Source organism: Photinus pyralis, unplaced genomic scaffold, assembly GCF_008802855.1.
Source record: "Photinus pyralis isolate 1611_PpyrPB1 unplaced genomic scaffold, Ppyr1.3 Ppyr1.4_LG4, whole genome shotgun sequence".
NCBI classification, from domain to species: Eukaryota; Metazoa; Arthropoda; class Insecta; order Coleoptera; family Lampyridae; genus Photinus; species Photinus pyralis.
The window spans coordinates 11,720,780-11,731,233 of record NW_022170511.1 but is presented as its reverse complement, the minus strand read 5'-3'; positions in this window follow the sequence as shown (position 1 = coordinate 11,731,233).

The following is a 10,454-nucleotide window of genomic DNA, read 5'->3' as shown; positions in this document are numbered from 1 at the left end:
TCAAGCATTTAAGGTATGTCCAGTGCGATTTCGTCACCAAATATAAATTCATCTACCATTTGTTAAGATATGAAACTTCCAAGGATTTAAAATGTGATTGGTGTGATCTTGCCACCAAGTACCAATCCAATTTTAAAATACACACAAGATCAGAAAGAATTTCAATTGCGCCTAGTTTGAACTACAACACCGTAAACCATTTTATGTTCTAAGGACTCGTCTAAGGAAATAGCACGCTACACGCCAGTGAAATGCCGGGAATGTCAACTCCTTGCGTATGATCGGTATTCTGCTGTTGGCCATCTCTCTTACATATGTTGGTACAGATTTAGCGGCTGTAGGCTATATCTATGGAATATACGGGTGTCCCAGGAGGAATAGGTAATACTTTTGGAAATTAAAGTAAACGTTATTTGAAGACAAAAACGCTAATAAACTATAGTTTTATTCTCAACCCTTTTGAAGATATAGTGAACAAACTACCTAGTTTCAATAGGCTATAAATCAATTGATTCTTGTCAAATATAGTCATTGCGGTAACCTCCTCTAAAAACCTCGTCCAAAAAGAGCTCTCCTCCATAAAACTTTCTCCAAAAAACCTTTCTCCAAAAAATTCAAAAACCTCAAAAAACCTCTTTTTGTAGGAGGTTGTTGGGATTTTTTTGGAGGAGACTTTCTGGAGTTACAGAAACAGGTCATTGTTGCAAATTGAATTTACGTCTGGGCACTTTTCAAACACTGCGGGTTGGAGTTTTGGATTTTTAAATCGTATTTCCAATCAACAAGCAAACTTCTTAGCAAATAAGTAGCCGAAGAGGTTCACTTTCGCAGTTTTTTTCAAAATTGCAATTATTATGTTATTATCACAAGATACAAAATTAAAATAAAACTTAAATACATTTTTCAACAAAAAAATCTACGGAAGAGTGTCTAAATTATCCAAGGGACTTGCCTTTGAGTTATTGCTGAAAACAAGAACACCAACGACGGACTTGTCCTTGATATTTCAAAACTTGCCCTGGTGAGGCCGGAAAGGTATAATATCCACCGTTTGCTAAGAACCGGTAACGTTGAAGAAGATATACTCGTATTTTAAAGAAAATGCCAGTGATGGATTCTGACGGGGCTTAAATTTCAGAGAAAATGTTGGAAAGCTTTCGTGTTTTGCATACACTTGCTACTATGATCTCCAGAATAGGTACAAATTGGGAATTTAGTCAAAGGTTTTTTTTTGCGCGGTACCTCAATTTTCAAAACCACAACCCCCTTTCTGTAAACGACCGACGTGTATGGTAAAAAACTGCAAAATGTGTGTAAAAAACGGTTGCTATTTTTTATCTTCGTAAATTATGGGACAGTTAATGAGTGGGATATTTTGAATTGCGGAACACTGTTTATCCTTGTCCGGTTAAGCACCTCCATTCATACTAACAAAATGAATCGCTCAAGAGTTAATTCCAAATTATTCAAAATAGTGAGTGGGTGTCGTAATGCGTGTGAAAACTACTCACCGTCGCGTCGTCGTAGTACTGTGTGACTGTTTTTTAGTTTGGAAGAAATGATTCTAGTTTTTGGAAAAATGAAAAACTGGTTCCAAAAATAAAGAACGGCCTCGGGTGACGAAATACCGATATAAAAATCCTTTAAATCTTTATAAGTGGGCCACCCGTGCTTTGTAGACAAATTTTCATATTAAACATATTCGACTTTTTTTTATATTTCGACAGTACATTCGTATTCCCACAAGCCTGCTCTTTTAATTGGTGGGTGGATCTTGAGATGTGCGATCTATAACACAATAAGTTCCAGATTCAATACATTCGTTTCGTGGGGCCTCCCTATTATAAATATTGACCACGATAGATCGGCCGAATTCACGATTTTGTTCTGGCCTTCGTCGGCATGTTGTCTTATACAATTTACTATTGTGTACCTTAAACTTGGGGCTACCTTTGGGCATACCATCGGACCGACTTCGGTCTGCCTTTTATAATACTTTATATGTAAATATTTTCGTGAACTTGAAATGGTTTGTGACCTCCGAAATCCACACGAAAATATTCATGTGTATACGCAATGTGCGTCGGCGTTATTTATGGTGTTATATTAAAAAAAATACTACTCCCATAAGAGTGTCGTTCACCCGAAAAAATTCCGCAAGTAATTTTCCTACAATGAAGTTATTTCAAAATTTGGTAATTATCACGTTATACATTTTCTTCTCAGTGAGAGCACTGAAAGCAAAAAGGCGTCGATGATTGGAGGCTAAAAAGACGTGAAATGACCGTTACCAGCGAATTCAGTTCGTACCTTCAGGAACCGAACTTAACATGAACTATAATCGAGAAGGTAGACCGCCAAAGCGGTTCTCTACACGTTATTACCTACCTGGGGACTTAAATTGAATGTACCTGGTTCTTGTACAAGAAGCTCGTCGTCACGGCCTTTCGAAACCATTAAAAATCGCTATTGCATTCTTCATATAATTGCAACTAATAATTGAGGTCGCATACACTAGCAAAATTAATGAACTTATTTAACTTAGTTAACTCGATTTGTCTTGGATGCAGATACAGAATAGCTAAATAGTATTGCTATTTTTAGAAACCTCAACCGTCATTCGCAAGGGAATTGATCTTGACTTTGAAACGTTTTTGTCTAGCGAGTAAGTAGTTCACGGTATCCAAATTAGTTCCGAAAAGAAGCTATTGGCAAACCTTTTGTGGTTTTATGGGATATTATTGCGAAAACCTTAGACTTGATTATTTAGGCATAGGCCTGTCTCAGATGGCGTATTTATAACACGAGTCTCGAGAATTTAACTGGTATAGGTACAATAATTACTCATAGAATTACTCTAACAAAAGAAGAAGATTTATCATTTGAGATATTCTATGTACCTACGTGTAAATTTATCACTGGATTAAACGATAGGCATGTCCAGACTTAATGGATTCTAGTGATTACAGGTAAGAAGGTGATACTTTATTTGAAATTCTAAGATTCCGTCGTTGCATATAAAAACAGCATTCTACCACCCTCATTGGAATGTTTTACGTTTACACAGTGTGCCTCAAACAACTAATTTACACTACATTCCAATAGGTTTGATAGTAAAATGTTCAATTTAATTTTATATCTATGTTTGTGCCTGCAGTTAGTAAAAGGCAATGTAGGGTAGTAAAATTTAAGCGTGTACAATTGTCGCTCTATCAATATTTTGAGTTACTACGGACTAAATTCTTTTTGGAACCCTGTAGATGAAGGGTGTCATTCTCCTATTGAAAATCATGACGTTGGTATTTCAATTCAGTTAAAGGCAGCGAACGTTATCATTTGGTGTTGGGAAAGTTTGGAAGATGGGAAAATTCGGATACGTAATTTGCCCACGATAATTTTTGTTCCAGCGGAAAATAAGGGGATACTGTGGTGATGAAACGAATAACGAAAATGTGAGGTTCCGTCATTATGAAACCTCCCCCTATACGTTGGAAATTGTGGGGGGTAATATTATGACTGTGACGAATAAAAATAGGTACAAAGACGATGTGTTTAGAGAAATGTCACCCATTTTTTTCTGCTACTATGAGGGTGTTTTTAGAGTTTTCTAGTTTTTTGTAACAATATTGACAAAAAACAAATAAAAAAGACATGATTATTTTATTGTTGCTTTTTGTTTCAGTTTCCCAACTCAGAAGAAAAAGGAAGGAGGGTGCAAGTTTGGTTGAGGTATTTCCCAAACTTTATCTACGCTATGGATGGCATAATTCCCCCACAAAACTATCGACGGTGTTATTCTTATTATAAACACAGTGTGGGTCTTCTCTCTATAGACGTAAAATACCGATTTCTACTAGCGAATTTTGGAACAAATTGATGGATTTCGTATGGTAACGAGAATACACTTATTAGCGCATTTTCACAAAAATTAAAAAATGTCTAATTTTTTATTTTGTTAACAATTATTTTCTTATCCAAACCCATTTACTTTAAACGCACTAAAATAAAACCTTACAAATCATTTCTATAAGAAAAATTTCTATACACCTTGTAACATGAGCCCGATAGCGCATTTTATTGAATTTGACTTTATGAATTAGTCAAAGAGGATGCGTACCATAGAAGTAAAGGCGAATTAATATGTTTAGATTTCAGTGCCGTTAATTAATTATTAAGCATCTTAGTTTCCAATAATAAGTGAAAACCAGGATAGAAACGAGTTCCAAATCGAGGTGTTTTCACCTTATTATTTTGCAGCCTTGCATGTGTGCAGATAATGACAGGTATTAATTGAATTGCCGCATATTTTAAGTTGGGAATGCGCCTAACGCATTGTTTTAATGAGTTACAGTGGACGATATCAAAAACAGTCGTGGGAAGTGTGTCCAGATGCGTTGTCATGTTCTGGAAGATTGCAGGTTATTCCAGATTTTTCCGATGTGCAGGCGGAGTAATTAATTAAAAACCGAATTAATTTGATTTGTGTTTGTATTGAGTACAGCCAATAGCGAATGGAAAATGGATTTTAAAAAAGGCTGTTCCATTTGCAAAATCAACTTTGGTATCAAAATATGCTTTTTGACGCGGCCTGTATATTTTATCTTTAGTGCAAAAAATGTGCAAAAAACTATGTTAGACTTTTGAATAATTAGTGAAAAAGCATTTCCAAAATTTTTGTTTATTTATATTTCCAAAATATAAAATGCGTCTAAAGTGTTGGAAATCTATAGGAAATTTTGGAAATATTTCAGACACTTCTCAAATGTACTTTTTGAGATATTTAACAAATTTCCTACACAGTTCCACATTTGAGACTCTCTTCTGATACATGTTCTCTCATATTGCCAGTACTTTTGAAATATTTCTTAATGTTTTAAGCATTCCAAAATATCGTTTTTACACCTTTTTAGAATTTTTAAACAATTCCAAAATTTTATCATAAATTTTCATTTTTGAAACCTTTCCCAGGTGTCTTAAATATTTTGCATACACTTCCAAAATTTGCAGCATGTTTCTGAAAACACATTTCCATCATTTCTGAAATATTTCCACATCATTTCTACACCGTCCTAAAATTATCTACACGTGTCTGAAATATTTTTCAAAGAACTCTTGAAACAGTTTCAAACTTTCTTTTACTTTTCCAACATTTTTGAAACATCTAAAGTTTCTTACAAATTTTGAATAATTTGGGAAGCGTTTTCAAAATGTCTAAAACATTTCCATAATGCATAATAAAGAGTTCTGATATATTGCCAAAATTCTTAAAAAACTGCTGAAATATTTTCACATTTTACTGCCCTTTCCAACATTTCTAAAAGATTGTTACAATTTCTTACAAATTTTGAATATTAGTAGTAGTATTAATTTTAGATACATTTCCAAAATCACTACACATTTTTGATACATTTCTAAAAGTGTCTACACATTTCCAAAACTGAAACATATTTCTGAAACATTTCCTTCACGTCAGAAATATTCTTAATTTGTATAAACTTTTCCAAATTACTTTTTTATACAATTCCGAAACATTTCCAAAATTCTTCCGTTCCTAATATTTCCGAAGCATTTTGGAACATTTTCTAAAGCATTTCTACATTCAGGAAACATTTTCAAATCTTTCTTCACTTTTCCAACATTTCTATATCTTACAAAATTGCCTACACGAACATTTTCAAGATTTCAAAAACAATTGTGCCAAAATTTCTGAAATTTGTTATATTTTTAAATTTTCTACACATCAACCGGTTCATTTAAAATAGTTTTATACATTTCCGAATCATTTATCTCAAAATTATTGACGCATTCCTAACACTTGCCGCATATTTCCGAGACATTTTCACTTTTTTACTAATTCACAAAACTTTTTTAAGTTAAACGTAATAATTACATTAAAAAAATTCTAAAATTCATACATGTCAAAAATGTATTTCCTACTATTTCTATTTCTGAAAAATTTCTGAAGCATTTTTTCACATTTTTTAAAGCATTCTGGAACATTTCGACAATTTCTTAAATTTCCCTTCTCGAGATATTCGCACTTCAATTTTGACCTCACTAACAGAAACGTTTAGTAGTTCTCCTCTTTTTGCGAGTATCCTCTACGTAACTACTGGGGTAATCATTTGAGGATTGGACCTTCTATTGTGTTTTGTGTATTTTTTTCTGTCTCAAAACTGATCAATCATGTGCTAAAGAGTGCCACGTTATCAAGTGAAAGGTAAAACAGAGAGTGACTTTTGCTCTAAGAGACCTGCAAGCGTATCATCACATGGCACATGGCTTGCGTCAATGGCAAACATAATATTATACAGGGCGTTTGAAATCATTTGCCACTGTTCTTAAATGAAAATTTAGGAATAGAAATGGCGTAAAAGAAGCCTGTAAAGTTCTTTAACCACTCAACCTGAGATGCTTGCCCTACGCACAATAAAAAAAGGTGGAACACAATTTCTAATGTCAGTTAAAAGGATGTTGTAGTTCCACACAAAAGGCAAATTGTATTTTAATTCTGATAACCCCCGGAGGAACGGTGGTTATTAAAACTTTTTTGCGTACTTACTCCATTAATAATACGTGTGCCTAATTTAAAACGCCACACTCTTTTGTATCTGAAGACGAAAAAAAATACGACCGCGGTATTTCGCATGAAATTTAAATTGTTTTTTACAATACATATATTTTAAAAACTTAACGAAGGCACCGAGACCCAAGTATGGTAACTCTACCTCATTAGTTTGAAAACGCTCGTAAATTATACAATACATTACAATTACTTCGTACGTTCATTATTATTAATTTTTTGCTAACGCGCTTCAAATGGTATTTATTTGTTGTTTTAAATCTCAATACCGGCGATAGTCGAAAATGATGTGGGGGTGTTTTTCACATACACTTTCTATACAACGAAAAGCGTAACGAGTTAGATTGGTCGGCGGCGATTAAAGGCAGTGTTATCACGTGCGATCGAAATATTAAGGAAGTTCACAGAGAATATCGTGAATTAAGAGTAAACATTATTCTTTGATCTCCTGAACGCTAATGTCTCAATGAGAGATCCTGCGCCCGTAATTTATTTATCTACAACAATGATTAGTGAAATCTGGTCAACAGCTGATTGTCATATCGTCTGTAGAATGTGGAGTGGGAGCGTCTTTCCCACGAGGCGCGACAAGGATGGAAACCTGTAGAATGTTCGGAGGGCGAGGGTAACGAGGCGGGCGCGGGCCTACGGTCTCGGCGGGCACTAACAAGCACTAAGCGCCTTCTTTGCTTTGCTTTCCCGCTCTTTGCAGCAAACATCCGATTTTTTTTGTAATAAAGAGAGCCCTCTCACTTGCTGGAACGCGAGACAAGTGGAGAGAATCCATTCAACAATCGGTACCTATAGAATGAGCGATAGGAATTTTAGTACATATTATGTAAATTAGATGCGAAATGAAAATCACGTATGTACAGCGTTCATCAATCCTAATTGTCTATTTTATATTCTAATTACGGACAGTAAATTGTCAGCTTATAGATTCGAACCATGTATTTTGTCATTAATTTTGTGTACCTCTTTGATTTAGCGATATTACAAGTCATTGATTTCAGTACGGTCCTCGGTTGTCCTGTCGTTTCGACAGCCAACATGCCAATCATTTTGCAATGTGTAATGTAATTGATGACATTATCCTTAGCCCGAAAATTTGACATTCACAAACCATACTCGGAAAATCGTTCATTGCCGATTTCTTTTCTGCCTAATGAAGTATGCTTAAAGTTTCACATATACATCATTTGAACTATAAGTATTGCTATGTACCGCTCCTGGTAGGCCAGTATGGCTTACAGAAAAATACGAAATGCTGAAACGCAGGACTTCAGGTTCAGGGTTACTACTTAAAGAAATGAGACTGTCGCCCCACTATAATTCATCACTGACATTCACTTCAAAAGACCACAATAACTACATTTAAAAAATTTCTACTCGGCTTGTCCAAATTAACAAAAGACTCAAAATTTACTGGGTTTATAAAAACACGTGATAAACTTTTAAAAACAATTGCAAACGCCTTAAATATAAAATTAAACCCTAACTTTCTCTAATACTACCTAAACTAAATCTACCCAAAACAAATTACACAGATGAAAATAAAAAGAAAATGTCACTTTTTATACACCTGATTTTCTTGGTATGCAGTTTTCGTAGTTGAATTTAGACGCTTAATTGTTGGTTGTTTTGATGAAAATATTCAGTGCATTTATTTAAAGAAACGGTATAGGTCAACCAACAATTGAATTGCGAAAACGATAAAACTAAGCGTCCGCGAGCACCACGGAGCCTCCTCCCGCTAATTCTTTGTAGCTTTTATACACAAACGTTATCGCGAACTCCACCCCAATTTTTCAAGACGTACAAAATGTTATTAATATTGTCTTGTCCAAACGCATTTACTTTTAGCACACATGTCCATAACAAATAAATTCTAGATTAAGAAATTGTACACAAAGAAAAATCTGCAAGCTTACAAACGATTTGCCAGAAGTGAAAAATTGGGTTTGACTAAACTAAGAACGGTTTGATTAAGTGGTCTCAGCGCTTACACCCCCCCTATTCATTTATGTTTAGTTTTGATTTCATTGCCCATCATAATCAATTCTGGTAAATTAAACATAACCTGCGGACTTCACATTAAATAGTGCTGCATTGGTCTCCTGGGTTTGTGTTTAGGTCAGTTGATCTGAGGCAAACACAATTGTCATCGTCCTCTATGGATGCTAGAAATCCAATTGGCTTTCTAACACATGGTTGTTTGAATTTATCGGAAGAATCGTTTTAAGGATGTATGCCTGGATAGCCCTAACCGACCTGATTTGGAAACCATAGAGAACATTCCTTTTCAAGAAAAACCAGATTCCGTGATACACCTCTGTGAAGGCGTACCTGAAGTAAGCTCTGGCGGGCGATAAGGCAGAGTTAATGGGCTATAGGCGTACCTTTATGTTTCGCGAACTAGGATGAGAACTGCTGACTCAGGATTTTTAACGATCGTGGTTTCTGGTTTATGGTTCTTCTAAACGTGGGGGACGAAGTTTATTCGCTGAACGAGTAAAGATGGTCGTTAGAATTACATATGCGTTTTAGATTAGGCTAGTATCGCGAGCGCAGTGAAAAAAGTTATTTTTAGTTATTAGCGAGTGCGTGTCAAAAAAATAATTGGTGGTGATCCAGTATTGCAGGCTTGAACGACTCAAGGGGTGATTCTAAACGCTGCATAATTAAGGTAAAGGATAACTTTCTATTCGTATTCAATACAGATCGTTTTCTTTGACCATGAAATTTTAACGTTTAAACGGTAAATAGAAACATTTTTTCAATGCTTGGTCTGTTCATTTTTTTAACCGGTTTGAAAATATTTAAAAAAACGAATTTTCCACTATATAAAATATTCGCGCATGAATTCAGTTAAAGTTTTCCATTTAAATTCAATACTATACTGTATTCATTTTAAGAAGGTAGCGGTAGAAAGCATAGGGAAACTTTGACTTTCAGTGTGATTGGTTAAAACACGAGTCAGTATTACACTGAAACATAAAACGAGTAGCAAATTTTGCAAGCTGGTAGTTTCTGTTGCGAACTAAACTGTTGAAATGTCATTAGCTGTTAATGTCCAAGATTTATTTCTGTTTGCGGTGCTAGATATTTCTACTTTCAATAATTTGGGGCCGTTTTATATTTTTCCTGTGTGTGTTTATCTTCAAACACAGCGCCATCTACTACCTTCTTATAACGAATGAAGTATAGGTAACGGAAGTCTTCTAACTGAGTTAAATATACGAATTTTAAGATTTGTTTCTAAAAAGCAGGTATTCCGTATTGGGATTTGGGCGATATGGAGCTCATTTGAAAGGGTTTGGTCCAAGGATTCCTTGCATACCGATATTTTTTAGTTTTGCGCATGCGCAATGTTCAAAATTTGGTTAGCATGTGCAATGCTAACTTTTTTATTTATGAAAGCATTTAAATGAAATTTTATACAAAGACATTTGGAATAAAGATAAATCTGACACCAGCTTTAAAATTTGGTTTTGCGCATGCGCAATGGTAACTTTCTTATTTATGAAAACAGTTAAATGGAATATCATATATGTAGGCACTTTGAATGAAACTAAAACTAATACCGGTTGCAAATTACTGTTGTTGTGTGTTTTATTTATGAAGGTATTCAATGACATTTCTAATGTAGACAATGCGCAATGCTATTTACGAAAGCATTTAAAACAGTTTCATATGTAGACACTTCGAATAAAAGTAAAACTAATGCCCATTTCAAAATTTGTTTGTATTTGTATACTACCTACGCTCCACTATTTTTCATTACACTGTATATACACTTCGACGATAGGCGGCTCTTTTGATAGAGAATGAGGTGGGGATCTCGTGCCTACCGGTATTTTTTCCTGGTCAT